Source organism: Globicephala melas, chromosome 13, assembly GCF_963455315.2.
Source record: "Globicephala melas chromosome 13, mGloMel1.2, whole genome shotgun sequence".
NCBI lineage: Eukaryota > Metazoa > Chordata > Mammalia > Artiodactyla > Delphinidae > Globicephala > Globicephala melas.
The window spans coordinates 13,683,936-13,703,510 of NC_083326.1; the positions used below are offsets into that span (position 1 = coordinate 13,683,936).

A 19,575-nucleotide genomic window follows, 5' to 3' on the forward strand; every position below is an offset into this window, starting at 1 on the left:
CTCCAAGTCAGTAGCTAACAGAATGACATCATGAAAGAGAGAGCTACATTCAAAATTCTGTTCCTCTTATATGCATTTTTATCCCAGGACAGATGCCTTTTTAAACTTCTTCAGATGCTTGGTTCTGTCCTTGTCAGTTATTTTGTAGCAAGTGTCAAAGTAAAACCAGGAGAAAGGGAGGAGCTAGTGTGGAAGACTGTTTTTTTTCTGTTTAATTTGGTGCTTCTTGGAAAGTGCGTGAAATATTCATGATGAAGTGAATGGGGGTTTTATTTTAAATTAGTGTAGCAGCAAACGGTTAGCCCACGTACTGAGCTGCTGGTGTTGATCTGGCCGCCAGGAAGCTTGACGACCACGAAGAGCCTATGTGTTGTGTTCCTGGGTTGGCTGGTTGGTGGGTTATATAGTGATTTAACTCTAAGCCCAATTTTATCCTCTTTTTTTTTCTTTTTTTTTTTTGAGCGGTACGCGGGCCTCTCATTGTTGTGGCCTCTCCCGTTGCGGAGCACAGGCTCCGGACGCATAGGCTCAGCGGCCATGGCTCATGGGCCCAGCCGCTCCGCGGCATGTGGGATCCTCCCGGACCGGGGCACGAACCCGCGTCCCCTGCATCGGCAGGCGGACTCTCAACCACTGCACCACCAGGGAAGCCCCAATTTTATCCTTTTCTGTTTTTCTTTTCCTAAACGGTGTTTTCCAAGCTCTCAATAATTCATTATGAAGTAAAGCTGGGCGTGTGGTTTCCTTTCTCCTCCAGCTCCGCCTCTCCCCCCCCATCACTGCACCACCTGGATAACATTCCCCTTGTGTCAGAGGCAGTACTAATACCAAGGGGAAGGTTAAGCACTTGGAGTACTGAGCCCACGTGTATACAGAGGCATGGGTTCTATGAAGTCTAACTTAAAAAAAATGCCACTATTGTAATAGCTCACTGACCTGAAACTTATCGTTTTGTAACCTGAAAATTTTGGACCCTGCAAATATGTGACAAAAATTCTGTACTGTAAATAGTATGCATTTTTAGAGAGTTCTTGCTCAGGGCCCTCTCTTAGGCCCAATTCTGAGGTCATTTTGTTTTCCTTCCAAAAACATGTACTGTAAAATAGAATACGTCATACACAGATATAAGCCTGCAAGTTTGATCCTATGGTAGGTGCTGTTCCAAGCTGCTCGGCCTTTGTTCCCAGGCTCAGAACCAGCTTGTGATCTCGTGTCTGAGATCGCAGGGAATGAGAAAGGTTGAAGATGCTCTTCGCGAGGGTAGGGCTCAGCTGGCTTGTCACGCACTGTAGTCAGTGGGCGCTCAGTGACTGTGGGTCCAGAACCAACTGAATGGAATGGAGAGGAACTGCATCTTGTATATTTATTTCTCCGTGAAGCAACGGTGGCACTGACTTCGTGCAGAGCTACTCATCCTCAAACTATTTACTGTGTATGACATGAGTTCTGCATAAATGTGTGTCTGTATGTTTATATTACTATGTGCCCACATGTATAGACATTCCTTACTTTGCACAGTTCTGATGATGCAGCAGTTTCAGTTACCATGCATGAAATAATACCAGTCCCTTAACACAATTCAAATTTCAGTTCTCCTGGTGTGTTAACCTGTGAGTAATCGTATAAAGTACACACACTTTAGTACCTGTGCTTCAGTTCACAGATTGCTACATAAATAACAGATGCACCTCACGATCAGTGACCAGTCACACCATTTCTTTCAGTCTCTCGGTGATCAGTCATTGCACATGTCACTCAGTTCACGCACAGACAGCAAAGCATGTATTTGGGTTGCAGACTTGTCCTCCTGTGCTAAACCAGTGTGACATTTTACAGAAATGTCAAAAATTGAGAGGGAATTGGCCGAAAAGATCAAAGTGCAGCAAAGGAGTTAAAAATGATAACGCTGGAAGTGAAATTCAGAGTGGAGTAACTGCTTAATGGGCACAGGGTTTCCTTTTGGAGTGATGAAAATGTTTCAAAACTAGGTAGAAGTTGTGCTTGCACAACATCGTGAATGTACTAAAAGCCTCTGAGTTGTTCACTTCAAAACGTTTAATTTGGGCCTCCCTGGTGGCGCAGGGGTTACAAATCCGCCTGCCAATGCAGGGGACACGGGTTCGAGCCCTGCTCCGGGAAGATCCCACATGCCGCGGAGCGACTAAGCCCGTGTGCCACAACTACCTAGCCTGTGCGCCACAACTACTGATGCCCGCGCGCCTAGAGCCCGTGCTCCACAACAAGAGAAGCCACCGCAATGAGAAGCCCGCACACCGCGATGAGGAGGAGCTCCCACTCGCCGCAACCAGAGAAAAGCCTGCGCGCAGCAACGAGGACCCAACGCAGCCAAAAATTTAAAAAAAAAAAAAAAGTTTAATTTTATGTTATATGAATTTAGTTAAAAAATACAGTTGTCCCTCTGTATCTATGGGGGATTTGTTCCCAGACCTGTGAGGATACCAAAAGACTGCCATGCTCAAGTCCCTTGTATAAAATGGCATAGTATCTGCATATATAGCCTCCATACATCTTCCCATATACTTTAAATCATCTCTAGATTACTCATAATGCCTAACACAGTGTAAATGCTATGGAAATTGTTGCCACTGCACCGCAAATTCAAGTTGTGCGTTTTGGAACCTTCTGGAATTTTTTTCCCCCCAAATAAATATTTTCAATCTGTGGTTGGCTGAATCCAAGGCTATTGAACCCACAGATGTAGAGGCCCAACTGTATGACGTTTGGCCAAGGCGTAGAAAAGATGCTTGCTTTGTATTGTCAGTTATGCTTCAGGAAGCTGGCACTTTTAAACTATTCGTGATATGTTTTTAACAAAGAAGTAAAACACTTCAATTCTCAATGTTTCTAATGTTTTCAATGGCAGGAGTTTTACTAGTTTTTGGATAGTAAAACTGTTTCCCTAGTTTTCTGGGTACACTGTGGATCAGTGTACTTTATTTTTTTACTTAATTTTTTTAAAGAAGATAGAATTTATTAGAGGGAAGGGTCACTGCCAGAACAGCGGGCTGACTTCCTAGTAGGCCGGGAGAGTCGAGCCCGAACATGTGCTAATGATCAGTTTTTATAGCCAGAAAACAACAAAGGAACAGTCTGAAGTGAAAATTTCGTTTACTGATTGGTCGAGGCACATATACCTTCTTTCTGTAGGCTGGGAGTGGGACAGGGCAGATGCCTTTCCTTATTTGGGAGAGGTCCCGTTGCCCAAGTGGGCGTCGCCCAGGTGGGCTCAGGAATTTCGTGACCATTGCAACATGGTGGGGAGGGAATTAAGAGTCCGGTAGGGGGTGTAACCTTGAAACTTTTCCAGGCAGGGTCGTCCTTTGAAGCACCATTGTCCTTGGAGCACCACATTCCCCTCTCTCTTTATTTATAGGGCCAGTTCCTTGGCCCTATTGGATACCTGCTCATATCTACCTAACTGCCTATTCCCTCTCAGGCATTCGGGAACCCCTTTTGTGAGTGCAAAAGATTTCCCTGTGTACATTGTAACCTGACAGAGATTTTATGTTTTGACAAAAATAAGGTTATGGAACAATTGCAGTTTTTTCCATTGATAAGATAACCTTGCAAGGTTTCAGTTTGCATGGTCATTTTTTTTTTAAGATGGTCTTTGTTTGTTTGTTTGTTTATTTTTGGCTGTGTTGGGTCTTTGTTGCTGCGAGTGGGCTTTCTCTAGTTGTGACGAGCGGGAGCTACTCTTCGTTGTGATGCTCAGGTTTCTCATTGCCTTGTCTTCTCTTGTTGCAGAGCACGGACTCTAGGCGCGCGGGCTTCAGGCAGCCCGTGGGCTCAGTAGTTGTGGCGCACAGGCTTAGTTGCTCCACACCATGTGGGATCTTCCCGGACCAGGGCTCGAACCTGTGTCCCCTGCATTGGCAGGTGGATTCTTAACCACTGCACCACCAGGGAAGTCCCTGCACGGTCATTTTTATGGTCTTGTACTACTGTACAAATTGAGGGCTCCCTGTACCCCTAACTTACCATATGCACACGTGATAATTGATGTGCATATCCGTGACAGCACATCGTGGCTGTAACAACCACTCACTCTGCTTGTGAGGATTCTGAGATGTGTCTTCTACAGCAGAAAGGTGCGCTGGGCTTGTCAGAAAAAAAGCAGAGGAAGATAGAGGTGGGATAGTAACAGGTAAGTGGGCTGACCCTCATCTCCTTCTAGGACAGGGAAGGTAAAGTTCAGCAGACATTAGGAACTGATGAAAGGTCCTGGCTTACAAGGTGTGGGCAAACATCCCAGCTGCCCAGGGAGGGCCTGGTAGCAGCTGTGTGGCCAGCAGCTGGAAGAAACAGTGGCCCTGGATGTGTCTTGGCTTCAGGAAATCTGGTGGCAAAGAGAGCACGGGCTGAGATGCCCGATGCCCAGAAATGCCACAACGGACCGTGTTGACACTGGTTAGCATTCATTCATTGGATGTGTTGCTTTTGAGGATCCCTCTGCCATCTCATTCTGCTTCCCCCGCGTTGCAATACAGGCTATGCTTGTGTTACGATTCAGTTTACATGTGACCTTCCCCAGCAGACTGAGACTTTGGAGGGTAGGGAAGTGTGTCTTTTTCTTTCTTGAGGCTTCTGGGCCTGGCAGTGTATAGTAGCAGCTTAATAAATATTGTTCATGAATGTAACATAAAATCAAGATTGCAATCTAAATCTTTTAAATTAACAAAGGAGTTTGTTTGTTTGTTTTGCTTAGCGATCACTGGTATTGTTTTCTGGCCAGAGCTGTTTTTTTTTTTTTTTTTTTTCCTGGGCCATGTGTTTATTTTTTCACTCCTGTTTCCTATTTATATTGTGAAAATGGTTAAGAAAATAGGTGGTATTGGCCCTGGGCTCGTGTCACAGGTTACTGTGATACTGTGAAGCCGATTCCAGCTTAGTTTATTAACTACACATAACAGCCCAAACCCTCTCACTACATCTTAGTTTTAATAGACTAAATTGAATGACTCTAGGTTTTTTTTGGGTCAATTTTGCGTGTATTTTCAAATGGTGCTTTTTGGAAGAATGAAATACAAAAGGCAACTCATGAGAAATGGTCTGGTGTGGATCGTAGTCTTTGACGTTGACTGACTTTGCTTGTAAAGCAACTTTTTGCATTTTCCCGGGGTCAGCCTTCCAGAGCAGTTAGAGAACAGAACTGTCTTGAGAAGAGAAAGCACTGGAATGCCCAGCAATTGATGGCGGCCTCAGCTAGCAGTGAAACAAAGGCCGTGTTGCCCCGCAGAGAGCCCCATCCTTAGGCTGGCTATGGATGTGTCCAGTGGGAGGAGAGGCCTGCCTTTTCTCAAAGGGCTGGTCCAGGTATCAGGTGAGGCTCACGGGAACGATGTCGCGATGTGGTGAGGTCCCTGCTGCAGTGGTGGCCTAGGATCCCGAGATGCTGTCCAGATCAACTTTCTCACCGAGAGCTCGTGTCTAGAACTGTGGATGAAATTTATATGGGATTGTGGAAGTTCGAAGTTCCTTTGTATTCACTCTTAAGTCTTGCATCTTCAACTCCAGCTCAGGTTTTTAAAACCCTAGTGGAAGCTTCATTTAGGTATTTAAGATAATTTTGAATCTGCCACTCTGTGGGGCGATTACCACAAAACCCCCTAAAAGGTGCTGCTCCTGGGGAGTTTACAGGCTCCCAGTTGTTTAGTCTCCTGAGTGCCAGGCGCTGTGGATTCAAGAAGGAGTTAGACGCAGACCCCGTGCTCTGGGTGGGTGAGTCTGGGGCAGTGGTCACAAGCCCAGTCCTGGAGCCAGGCTGCCTGGCTAGGGGGCCCGTTTTTACTTCTCACATGTGACTTTGGGCAAATCATCTGTAAAATAGGCTAATGAAGGACTCATGTCAGGGTTGTTATGAGAATTAAATAAGTTTTAAAATTTGAAATATAGTTGATATACAATAATATATATTACAGGTGTACAGTATAGTGATTCACAATTTTTAAAGGTTATATTCCATTTCTAGTTATTATAAAATATTTGCTGTATTCCCTGTGTTGTACAATATATCCTTGTAGCTTATTCTATACCTAATGGTTTATACCTCTTAATCCCCTCCCCCCTCCCTCTTCCCACTGGTAGCCACTAGTTCTCTATGTCTGTGGAGGATTAAGTAATTTAATGTATGGAAAGTGTTGAGAGCAGTGCGTGGCAGATGGTAAGTTTTTTAAAACCACAATTATTATTATAGAAATATAGTGCATTAACATTTCTGGTCACATTTAATCCTCAAAACAATCACGCACGGCAGGTGGTTCTATTGCCTGTTTTTTTGTTGAGAATCTCCACCCCTTGCCCCAAGTCACAGTGTTTGAAAGGGGATCTGAACTTGTCCCCTAAATCCTTCCCTCTCTGTTTCTTGACTGACACAGCAGGAGAATGATAAGGAAAAGTATTATTCTGTTTGTGCTGCCATGACAGGGTGCTACAGATTGGGTGGCTTACACTACAGGAACTTACTTTCCCACAATTCCGGAGGCTGGAAGTCCAAGGTCAAGGTGTCAGCAGGGTTGAGTTCTTCTCTGGCCTCTCTCCTTGGCTTATAGATGGCTGCCTTCTTGCTGTGTCTTCACATGGTCTTTTCTTCGTGCAGATTTGCTGTGTCCAAATTTCCTGTTACAAGGACGCCAGTCATGTTGGATCTCAGGGCCTACGCTGATGACTTCATTTTAACACAGTTACCTCTTTCAAGACCCTCTGTCCAAATACAGTCTTCTTCTGAGGCACTGGAAGTTAGGATTTCAACCTGTGAATTTTCAGGAGATGCAGTGCAGCCCATAACAGGAAATGATTAGTAATCAAAACCAGAAGAATTGAACACCTAGATATTAAGAATCGATGTGAAGGCAGAGTCAGGGAGCAGTGGGGCTGACGGAGGCAGAGTTTTGATTTCCGACATGGTTTTCAAAGGAGTTGGTCACGGACAAAGAGGAAAGGACTCTGTGTGACGAGAGGAGCAACCCCAGGATACGGTGATCTGGGATCTGCAGGACAGTCAGTCGTGGGATCAGCAGAAGCATTAAGTGGTTCAAGCTTGGTGCATTGGAAGAGGTACTGAGTAGCTGACTGTGGGTGAGAAACCGCAGCCTGAGACCCAGTGTTTTGTTTTGAAAGGCATTGGAGTCATTCACTGAGCACATCTTTATGGAGCACCCAATGTGCTGCAGACTGGGTCATGGCACAGTCTCCCCAGGGGAGACTTTGAGTCCCATGTTAGATCCCCGAAAGTGCCTTCTGACTCCAAAGTTGTTTGAGTCTGTGGTTGGAGAGAAACCGAGTATGTAACTTTTCTAAAATTAAACATCATAAGTATGCCTTAATTTTATTATTAACAAATGTTATTATTTTAATCACCAAGTTGTGGAGCAGTAGAGGTTAAATTTCGAGGTAAGACCATCTGGGTTTAATTCCTGGCTTTGTCACTTATTAGCTTTGTCAGATCTATCATATGACATAGACTGACAGAGCTTCAGTTTCCTCAGCTGTGAAAAGTGGACAGTCGTACATATTTCATGGGTTGGCAGAGTGTGTACATGCAGTAATATATGTGAAGGTTCTAGTACTGTGTATTTCCCATGGGGTGCACTCTTTATGATAATCCAGGAAGGCGGAGGGAATTCCCTGGCGGTCCAGGGCTTAGGACTCCACTGCAGGGGGCCGGGTTTGATCCAAAGGCGGATATAGTTATGCAAATTCGGGGCTTTTTTTTTTTAAAGAGAGGAAAAGAAATGCCAGCTTTGGATTCATACTCTTATTCATTCAATAACAGGAAAAATGTCTGACATAGAAAAATTACCATTACCAAAGAGGAAAGGGGGAAGGGATAAATTAGGAGTATGGGATTATCAAGATACAAACTGCTATACATAAAATAGACAGGCAAAAAGGATTTACTGTATATCGCAGGGAATTATATTCAATATCTTATAATGGCCTATAATGGAAAGTAATCTGGAAAAAATATTACATATAACTGAGAAAAAAAAAAGAAAAGGTCTGAGAAGCAGCCAGTGGCTGGGTGCTGGGGATTAGAAAAAGACAAGCCCCCGCCCTCAGCAAGCTTCCAGGCCAGGTCGGGGAGACCAGGAGGGCGTGTAAGTACCACCAGCCAGGTGTGCTCATGTTACCCTGCTGGTATTGCAGAGGGCTGCTTTGGGAGAAAGGAGTTTTGCAGGAAGGGTTTCACAGGAGAGCAAGTACTTGAATTAAAATCTGAATTTTGGGGAGAAATACATCACTTAGAGTGGAACATTTATTTCAGGCAATGGTAACAGCATATTCTGAAGTCTAGAGGTATAGGATAGAGGGTACACGGCATGGTTGGAAAGTAGCAGTTTAGGGGTCCGTACGACATATGGGGGGTAGAGGGTGGAGGAGGGCAAGACCAGACATGAAAGGGGGGGCAGATCACATAGACAGTGGGGAGCCGCTGAGAGATTTTAATGGGCAAGTGATGATATTAACAGTTGAGGAAGACTAAACCGATGGTGACGCAGGATGGTTTGCAAGGAGGCAAAGTGCCGACTGAAGAAGAGTTTTAGAAAGATTTTGTGACGACCCAGATGGGGTGGAAGGCCTAAACGTGGGCAGCAGCTACAGGAGCCTGGAGAAGAGGACTGAATCCAGAGCTTGTGAGGTGGCTGGTGTCAGGATAGATGTGGCTGGGCTGGAGGTGACGCTGGGTGTTGAGCTCGGGTGTCTGGGTGGATAATGGAGCCATTCATACAGAGGCAGGGGAGGAGGACAGGCGAGCAACCACTGTGATGATCTTTGGTTGGGTGAGTTGGAGATGCGTGGGGACGGTACAGGTCCTTCTTTCCCATAGGTAGCTGGCCAGCCGCTGGGTCTGGGGTTGTGTACATATGAAAGGACAGTGAATGCAAGTGCCTCTTTCTGGAGGGTTGGCCCCGACGAATAGAGCTTGAGATTTGGTGTCTAGAGTCGTCGTCAAGATTGTTCACAAATGTTTGGACCTTTCCTCTTCAGGATAGATGGTGGAATTACATCTCTCTGCCCCACTGAGCCCAGGCATGGTCATGTGACCACCTTTAATTAGAAAATGAACAGGTGAGGCTCTGGTAGATTTTGTGCCAAAGCAGAACTCACAGGGGTGCTCTCAGCTGGGGTGCCTGAGGACGGTCCGGAGGGCAACCCAGCTGTGCTCTGGGCCTGGGTCCTCACGTGAGGTCAGTGTCAGCATGGACCGGAGTCTGGTCGGCCTGTGATGGACCTACACTGACAACAAAACCTTTGTTTTAGGCTTTTAAGATGATTTTGAGATGTTAGTGGTGGTTTTCTAGCATCATCTAGCCCTTCCTGACTCAAGTTGTTTCATAAGAGGAAGAACCTTACTAATTTTAAAACTATAAATCAGTTTTGAACTTACTTTTGTCAGTATATGCCTACGAATATGTGAGTGCACAAACCGGTAGGTAAAGGCAGCTTTGACCAAGAACATTTCTTCTGTCACTGTTAGCCTTCCACTGTAGGTATGTTTAATGAATTAAATGACAGAGATGCACACGCTCTGTTTTTAAAAACGACTGTATGGAGATAAAATTCCCAAACCATACAATTCGTCCATTTAGAGTGTATTATAATCCCCTGGCTTTTTTTTTTTTTTTTTTTTTTTTTTTGGCGGTACGCGGGCCTCTCACTGCTGTGGCCTCTCCCGTTGCGGAGCACAGGCTCCGGACGCGCAGGCTCAGCGGCCATGGCTCACGGGCCCAGCCGCTCTGCGGCGTGTGGGATCTTCCTGGACCAGGGCACGAGCCCACGTCCCCTGCATCGGCAGGCGGACTCCCAACCACTGCGCCACCAGGGAAGCCCTCCCCTGGCTTTTAGTAGATTCGCAGAGTTGTGTGATGGTTATCATCACAGTTGTAAGACGTTTTCGTTACCCGAAAAGAAAACCCTTCTCCAGGCCTCCCACACATCCCCTCCCCAGCCGTTGACAACTTCTAGTCTGCTTTCTGTTTCTATAGGTTTGCCTGTTCTAGACATTTCATAGCAATTGAACCATACACTATGTAGTCCTGTGTGACTGGCTTCCTTCACTTGGCATGTTCTCAAGGCTCATGCGTGTTGTAGCATGTGTCAGTACTTCATTTGTTTTTACTGTCAAGTAGTATTCCATGGTGTGGAATGCAGTCTCTTGTAAAGCCATATATATGCCCACCCCTTTGTCAGTTAATGGACATTTGGGTTGTTTCCACCTTTTGAATTATGGATAATGCTGCTGTGAATGTCCACGTATGTTCTTGTATAGTCTTGTAGAAGCTATTCTGCAAACATGTTTTCGTTTCTCTTGAGCTTATACCCAGGAGTGGAATTGCTGGGTCATGTGGTAACCCTACGTTTAACCCTTTGAAAAACTGCCAGATTTTTCCAAAGCAGCTGTGCTGTTCCACCTCCCCCTCAGTGGTGTGTGAGTGTTCGGAATACTCCACGCCCGCATCAACACTTATTATTGTCTGTCTGTGATTATAGCCATCCCAGCAGGTGGCACAGTTTGCTTTAAATCATTTAACACAAAATTTTGATATCACACTTCTGTTCTCTTTGCACATCCTCTCTTCCATTGTCAACTCATGCTTTTATTACTTTGTACAGGTTTAGCAGTGTTATCAACATGTATGTTTGGTAGGGAAGTGCTTCCCTTCCATTATTGGACCCACATTTGCAGTTTAAAATGTGATATTTTGTCCAATGTTGGGTTCTTCAGCTTAACCAAGTGGCAAGTCCTATGGCTTTTCTTTGAGAAACTTTCAAGCTTAAACGGGAATGAGAATTAATCATGCTTTGCCACAAAAATCCCATCACTATCACTTCACTTAATTGAGGGACTTTGGTGATGGTTCCTGTTTGTCTTCTTTCTTTAGCCAACTTCAGTTTGTGATGGGTAAAACCAAATGGGATTTTCAGTATATATTTGAATATTTATATTTTAAAACCACATGGTTTCTAAAGATGAGAACCTTCTAGAGTTTACGCATTCAGCCAACACGCTTTATCGAGTGACTAGTCTGCCGTGGTGTTGAGACCGGGTCCCTGTGTTCGTGGAGTGTGTCTTCTGGTTTGGGGACAGACCTTAAGGAACAGAGGCAGATGGGTTACAAATTGAAACAGGGCTCAAAGGAGACCTCTCTGCAGGAGAATGGTAGGGGCTCCCAAGTTGCTTTGTGTTTGGTGGGGGATGTGTTGGGAAAGACCTCAGTGAGGAAGTGACACTTCAGCTGAGACCCAGAGGAAGGGGCTTTCTGAGGTGTGGAAGTTCTGGAAGGTTAGAGGAACTGAAATAGAGTGTGGGGGGCCGGCCATGGGAAGAGAGGAGGGCAAGGTAGAGGCCATATTGTGCAGTGCCTTGTGGACATGCTAATAATTTGCACATCATTCAAGATGACGTGAGATGGCGTTGAAGGGCTGTAAGTAGGAGAGTAGCGTCATCTGATTCATAAAAAAAAAATCCCCCTGGTTGCTGTGTGTCAGATGGATTGCAGTGGGGGAGGGGGGCGGTCAGGGTGATGGCCTTCAGGGAAGGGATGCAGGGATACACGTTACACGTTGAGGCAGGGAGGTTGGGGATCGGATCTACCTGCCTGGGAGCCCAGGTAGAGGTGTCATCAGAGCTGAGCCTTGCACTTGGGGCTCTTGCACCATTGCTTTATTCTTGTTTTCCAAGAGGATGTGTGTGTTCTTGTGCCAGAAGTAGGTCCCACCTGCTTGCTTCTGTGGCAGGGAGATAACGTCCTTTAACATTGGTTGTTGTAAACCCACTGGCAAAGACAAGGCAGAAGCCGCCTTCGAGCTTTTAGGGCCTTGCTTTTTCTCTTAAGCAAATATTTGAATGACCCTCCCATAATTAACATTTATCAGCCAAATTAGAAAATGTGTTTTCACAAGCTTCTAACACGTGGGCAAATCTGTTATTATTTACATGGAGAGCTGAAGTGTGGCTCCCAGGGACAGTTTTGCTGTTTGGGCAGTGTTTGTAGAGTAAAGATGTTTGGCTTGTTTGTTTTTTTTCTGTCGGAATCACTTGGGAGATTTTTTGAAAGCCTTCATCTTTTTCTCCTTTTGCTTTTTAAAAGCCAGTATGTCTTTTTTGCCTAGCACTTACCATAGATCAGAAGTCATTTTCGTCCTCGAGAAAGGAGCCACAGACCTTCTGGGCCATCGAAGAAAGGTTTTCCATGGTTGCTTAGAAAATCAACACATTTAGTGGCTTAAAACAATACACATTTGTGATCTTCTAGTTCTGTAGTTTACAAGTCCCACGTGGGTCTCATGGGCTAAAATCACGGTATTGTCAGGGCTGCGTTAAGTCCGTGAGCTGCAAGGGTGAAGCCCTTGCCCTTTCCAGCTTCCCTGGATAACCTACACTCATGAGCTTATGGCCTCCTTCTTCCGTGTTGAAAGCCAGCAATGCAGCATCTCTGAACATTGCTTATTCATAGGCACGTCTTCTCACTCTCCTCTCCTGCTTCCTCCCTCTTCCATTTTTAAGAGCCCTTGTGATTACATTGTGCTCACCTGAATAATCCAGGATAATCTCCATATTTTAAGGTCAGTTGATGACCAACCTTAATCCCCCTTTTCTCTCTGACTTGAGGTCGTCATGGGTTCCTGAGATTGGGACGTGATCATCTTTGGGGTCCATTATTCGGGGGTAGACTTACTCTTAAGCTGTCTGACGTTAGGAAATTGGCCCAGTGGTTGGCTTTTCTCTTTTCACTGGATTCCTGTTGGTATTTACCTTAGATTTTTTTTCTCTTCTGGGCGTACAGTAGGTGCTTTTAAGATCACGGAGTGGAATTACCTTCTGGAAACGTGTGTAAGGCCTCCCTGGAATTCATCTGTAGCTGGAACGGGAGAGGTTTTTAAAGCAGCATTAGGAGAGATGGAGTCTGCTTACGTTTGGATTTTTCACAGAGGCTATTTTGTTTAGGAAACATGAAGGGTTACCTTTTTCTCCTTAATGCAGGATATTAAAACACTGCAAGAGGAGCCCAGGAGTCCTCCCAAGATGAATTTAAAGGTTTGTCATAATTGTAGAAATTCTTGAGAAATAATTGGACTCTAATTTCCAGTGCTTGGGTCGGCTAACACCGTCCTAATGGAGAACAAGGAATTACGGTACGATTTTGGGAACTTTGAAGCAATGGCTTGTGCTTTTATTCTTAGTTCTGTTGAATAGCTCCTTTAATGGAGTGAGCGTGCGTCCTGGACGGAGGTGTAGAACAATGCAGTTGGGACAGTTGGGACTTGAGCCGTGGATAAATGGGGATAGATGCGAGCACAGGTGAGAATATTGTTCATACAAGGTTAGTAAGTTTTGTCTGAACTTGGCGTTTTGTGCACTCTTGACATCACAGGGCTTGGAATAGGATTCTTCTGCCTCTGCTAAGAGGTTAGAAAAATCAGTGCGCTGTGTCTGTTTGCCAGGCCCTATTAGACAACACTCTACCTTTCTGAACTTCAGATTTGGGCTGGAGGTTGGGGTTTGTTGGGGGAAAGATGTGTTTAGACCTCAGCATCTTTAGGTAACTCGATCATACCCAGGATCGCCAAGTTTTCCGCCAATCTGCGGCGTCCCCTCTCAGCGGCCCCTGCCCGGTGCGCGGACCAGGCACCCTCCACGGTGCGCCTTCCTTGGGGCTGCGGGTGCCTAGGCTGACGTCTGGCTGAACACAGTGATGAACTGACGTGTCCGGTGATCTTAGCACACTCAGAATTGCATTTGCCACCTGTAGTCTTATCCTGTGAGCATTTTCTGTGGGTCACTAAAACAGCCAGAAAATCGTTTCATTTACAGAAATGGAAAATCACATTTATTGGTAACATGTTGTGTGTCTTAAGCTCCCAAGCCTGTCTCAAAGGGTGGTTTTGGTTAAGCTGTGGTTGTCCGTGGTGCAGATTTCTGAACTCTCCCCAGGCCTGCTTCATCAGAATTCATGGGCCTAGGGGTCAGGAATTTGCATTTTAAACAGTCCTCTCCAGATGAGTCTTTGCGCTCTAAATTTGGAGCCACTCCCCCCCCCCCCCCCCGCCCCCGAACTCCTCTGCCTTGTATAGCAGCACAGTGCTAGGACTCAAGGGGGTCCAGTAAACGCATCCCATCAGAGAAGTAACAGAACAGTTTGGGGGGTGAGGGGACGGGGTGGAGAACCAAAGCATCATCTTCACTTGTGCCAGAGCTTGGCACAGGAGGACGTGGCACATGTGGCCAGGCCCGTGGACTTGATAACGTGGAACTGGGCAGACTTAAACCCCCCTCATGCCCACCCTGGAGAGGACCAGCACGGGCCTGGGCTGCCTCACCAAGGAGAGGGTCCATCCTTGGGCAGATCTCTGCATGGTGGGTAAAAAGGAGCCAGAGGAAGGGGCTTGGCCCGGCACAGCCAGTTTCTTATCCAAACTCAAGCCAAAGCTGGCGTTTCTTCTTGCCTTGGGTGGAGGGAGTGGTTTGGAGCTCCCTCCTTCTAGAAAGGAATTCCAGGGGTGGGAAGGAAGCATTGCCCAGCCCCCGATACCTAGTGGGACATAAGTGCTTAGTAAATATTTGAGGTATGAAGTAAGAGTTAAAACTGGGATTCTCCTAGTCCAGAGCATTTGCAGAACTGCCTCTTTTTTCCGGGTGCATATTTAAGGCCATGGTTCCAGATGCGAATTTAAATCAGCACATATATTATTGAGGATGGAGGCCCTGTTTGCCTTCGAGCGGGAAAAACAGCCTTTCCTTATTACTGCCTAGAATAATTTATGTTCAAGATAATATGCAGTCAGTGTATTTTTTTATTGTGTTCAAATTTGATTTAAGTACACGTTTGAGTTTGGATGTCAGCCACGTTGCTCCTGCACGTTAATCATTATTTATGGGGAAGCAGTTGGCCGTTTTTCACTCTTTATTGGGGAGCCGTATCATAGTGGAAATGGTAAAATTCTGAGCTAATGAGACCAAGTCCGTAGGTATGAAAAACCATTCCTCTGAATGTGTTTCCCTCCGATCATTTGATGTGGTGTGACTGTGGCTCTGTTTACCCTGACGCCTTCGCCTGTGACCCACACAGAACGTTTCCTCTCTTTGGTAACACTGTCCTGGCCTCTGGTTAATGGCTGCCTCTCATTTATTCAGGTGTTTTTCTCGCCCTTTTCTTTCTTTCTTTCTTTTTTAAGAAGAGCTTCTCCAAACTTACTTACTGTGACGACCCCTCAGAAAGAACATACTTGATGCTGGAGGCAGCACAGCCCACAATCCTTTGTGTCCTTCCAGCATTGATAATTAGTTCCCTTTACTTCCCTTCTCATTCATGACATATTCCCCAAAGCTCGAACAAGAATTACCAAAACGTTCCAATAAGCCTAAAATTTTACATGAGGCATAGAACACATCTGCTTTTTTAAGTGATCCCACAAATCACTGTGGAACATATTGTTATCAACATGGACATACCCTTCTGTGTGCTGCGTCATTCAGTTAACATTTCCTGCATGTTTAACATTTATTTATTTTTTGGCCGTGCCGTGCGGCATGTGGGATCTTAGTTCCCCGACCAGGGATCGAACCCGCGCCCACTGTGGTGGAAGCGCTGAGTCCTAACTACTGGACCGCCAAGGAAGTCCCATTTCCTGAATGTTAATCATTGCTTTTCAGGGGCCCTTAAAGCTGCTGACCCAGTGTTCACTGTCGAAAAAAATTTATGAATAGATCAGAACCGAGGTGGTGAAGCAAACTTGGGGCTCTTCATAGTTTTTTCATCTCATTTACTTGTGTAACTAGCAGTTCTGCTTCATCAATGACTGTGCTAAATTTGTTTATAGGTAGAAAATCATATTTTCTTGTTATGACAGATTAATTTAAAATCTTCCCTCCCTTTGATTAAAAAAAAAAAAACAAAAACCAAAAACCCAAACAACTAGTTGTAAGAACTGCCCTGCCCCTTTCCAGGCCTGTTCACGACTCTGGGAAGTTGTATTCCTTCCGTTTTGTTGCTGTTTTCTGGCTAAATCATCTTTTGCACCGCATCTTTCAAAATTTCCTGAAATAGTTATCAAGCTGTAGATCGTTAGGGCTGAAGGGAAGCCTGTCTGATTTGCTCATTTTCCAGCCAAGGAAGCTACTGCTCTTTCACCTACAGTAACTGTGGCCCCAGGACCTTGCTCCCTCCCTCTCTCCCATGAAGACTCCTCTTCCAGCTCCAGGATGCTGATTCCAGATCACCTTTGGCCCCCAATACAAGCGGGATATCTTCTGAAGATCCTGACCTCGGCTCACACCACCTGCTACCACTCTCCTGGGACCATACTTCCACATCTCTTGGTTTTCCTCCGTACCCAGGCCCCTGCATCATCCTAAGGGTCTTTGATATCCCTGTGGATGGGCTAATACACTAGCCTCGTCATTTCTTATTGAAGTCAATTCAGTAGTATTTCTCTTTAATCCAAGCCACTGCTTCTGTTGAAGATGCTTGACCTCTAAGCTCTTAAATTCTGCAGTCTTCTCTCTCTGACATTACTTCTCTGTTTCATTTTTCTCCTGTCTACACCTTCTGTCCCAGTGGTCTCAGTGGGACAGAGGTACCAGAAATACCTGGGAGGACCAGAATAGTGGGGATGTAGAGGGAAGGTGTGACACTCATATCCATCCCTATGTTGAAAAGGTATCCAAGCCATTCTGACATCCCTGCCTGTCCCTAGCCTGGTCCCTTGGCCTCCCTGGATTCTCCCTGCCTGGCAGCTATAGTCTGGCCTCGTCTCTGTATTCAGCCTGGTCTCCTTTATCAGCTGCTGCCACAGTACCTTTGTACCCACTGCACACCCTTTAACCCCTGACCCACTGACCTCTCCTGGAAGACCTTGCTGTGCTGTTCTTTCTGCCCCTCGCTGCAGAAAATCGTTGGTGAATGTCACCAAGCTAAGTTGTGTAGCTTTATCACAAGTGCATGCTGTTCATATTGGCTGGACTTCTGAGAGTTTGCAGTCCTGCCTCCCTGCCCTTTGTTCCTGCCCAAGTTTTGTCCTCTCAGATGTTGGTTTGGCCCAGTGGTTCTTAATTCTGGCCACACGTTAGAATTACCTGGGGGAGGTTTGAAACTTTTACGGAGGCCCTGTTCATGCCCAGAGATCCCTGTTTCATTGTTTCAGGGCAGGCAGGCCTGGGCACTGGTGGGTGTGTTTTAAAGCTACACAGGTGAGTCTTAGAAGCAGCCAGCGTTGAGAACCAAGGTCTTTTCTGTTCCCCGGTCCTCCCTTAATCACCCTTTACAGCAGAGCGTCGGCTACTGTATCATCCGACACCTGACAGTCTTCCTTAATCCTCTACCTACTGATCCTTTGAGGAAGAAACACTCTTCTTGCCAAGGTCTGACCCTGCCTGTCTCTGGATCCTTCCTTCACCTGCTCTCTTTAGGACCCAGGCCCATGAACCATCTTTCTACCTGCATTGATGTTGGCCCAATTGGACAACGCAAATAAAAATGTCAGAATATTGTGAAAACCAGACATCAAGGGCAGAGAGGGGCTAAGGATGGAATGAGATTCATGTCAGCAGTAAAGAAAGCACCATGTGATCCACTTGCCAAAGGCTGCAGTTGGAGAAGGTACAGATTAGACAGACCTCAGTTTGAATCTTGGCTCTGCTACTTGCTGGCCAGCTGTGTTTCCCCTCCCTCTATGAGGAAATTCATGATAAAGTAGTCCTTCCTTATGCCTGTGGGATACCTCCCAAGACCCCCGTGGATGCCTGAAACCTTGGGTAATACCGAACCCTATACAATTGACCCTTGAACAACACAGAGGTTAGGGGTGCCGACCCTCTGGCCAGTCAAAAATCCACGAATAGTTTAGAGTTGTCCCTCTGTATCCATGGTTCTTCCATATCTGTGGATTCAACCAACCGCAGATCATGCAGAACTATGGTCTTTACTATTGAAAAAAATTTATATATGAGTGGACCCACAGGGTTTAAACCTATGTTGTTCAAGCGTCGATTGTATATACTGTTTTTTCCTATGCATATATACGTATGATAAAGTTTAATTTATAAATTAGGCACAGTAAGAGATTTAACAGCACTAACACTGAAAAAAAAAGTATTATAACAATATGCTGTGATAAATGTTATGTGAGTGTGGTCTCTCAAAATGTCTTATTGTACTGTACTCAGTCTTCTTGCAGTGAAGTGAGATGATAAAATGCCTAAGTGATGAGATGAAGTGAGTGAACGATGTAGGCGTTGTAATGTAGTGTTAGGCAGCCATTGCCCTTCCGGCCATACTTCAGAAGGACAGTCCTCTGCTTTGAGTGATCCTGGAGCCACGATGATGTCCATGTTGATGGTTGGATGCTGGGAGCAGACAATGTTGTTGGCAGTGGGGTATCCCAGGTGGGATGGCTTGAGATTTCATCATGCTACTCCTAATGGCAAACTATTTCAAACTTAGGAATTGTTTACTTCTGGAATTTTCCATTTAATATTTTCGGAACTCGGTTGACTGCAGGTAACGGAAACAGCGAAAAGCCAAACAGCAGATGGCGGGGGCAGTGGGAGGATGGGGGGTTCTGTAGTTACTGCATAGGATTTTGTGAGGATGGAATTTGGTAACAGAAACTACACATAGCCCAATGCTCAGCCCATAGTAAGCACTCAGCAAATATTCACCCTTTAAAAAATGTCCTTTCCTACCTTTCACCTCAGGGCAATTTTTCTCAGTCCAGCAGATGGACTATTTTACCACCCGTGGAATCCCTTGGTACTTGGATGATCATTACCCTATTCCCCTTGTACTGTTTTTTTTTTTTTCTTTCTTTCTTTTTGCGGTACGCGGGCCTCTCACTGTTGTGGCCTCTCCCGTTGCAGAGCACAGGCTCCGGACGCGCAGGCTCAGTGGCCATGGCTCATGGGCCCAGCCGCTTCACGGCATGTGGGATCTTCCCGGACCGGGGCACGAACCCGTGTCCCCTGCATCGGCAGGTGGACTCTCAACCACTGCGCCACCAGGGAAGCCCCCTTGTACTGTTTTAATAAACTGCAGGTGATTTGAAGATAAGGACTAAGTGGGAGTATCCTCTAATTGAGTGATGATTATGTTTTTCATCAAGAGATGGAAATGTCAACCAATATTTGTTAAAGTATAATTTAACTTAAGAAAGACACGCTGTTTCAGGTACACAATTTCTAAGTGTTTCCCCACGGCCCCTTTTTTTTGGCGGCGGGTGTGGGGAGTGGAGGGGAGAGAAGGGAGGTGGGAAAGATCCTGGAGAAGTAGAGAATTGACGAATAAACGCTAACGTTTTAATAGAGGATGAAACACAGAAAGGAGTCCCATGTATTAGGATCTGGGATGAGAGTTGGGTGTTATTTTAATTTTGTCACTGTTATTTGAGCAAATTACTTAATCTTTTGACAGCTTATTTTCCTTTGGGAAAAAAACATGGAATTAGATGCGATGGATTTTCGATCCCTGCTGAACGAACGCTGTTTGGGAGTCTCTCTGTAGTTACTTTGCACAAGGTTTTGTTTAATGTGATACATTTTCTATCTGTATATTG

At 45.6% G+C, this 19,575-nt stretch overlaps 1 protein-coding gene across 2 annotated transcripts in view; it reads left to right on the forward strand.

Annotated features, from left to right (window-relative positions):
- The window catches only part of NEDD4L (NEDD4 like E3 ubiquitin protein ligase), a 341,009-nt gene that overhangs the window by 47,185 nt on the left and 274,249 nt on the right, over nt 1-19,575 (forward strand). The gene's annotated exons all lie outside the window — the stretch shown is intronic.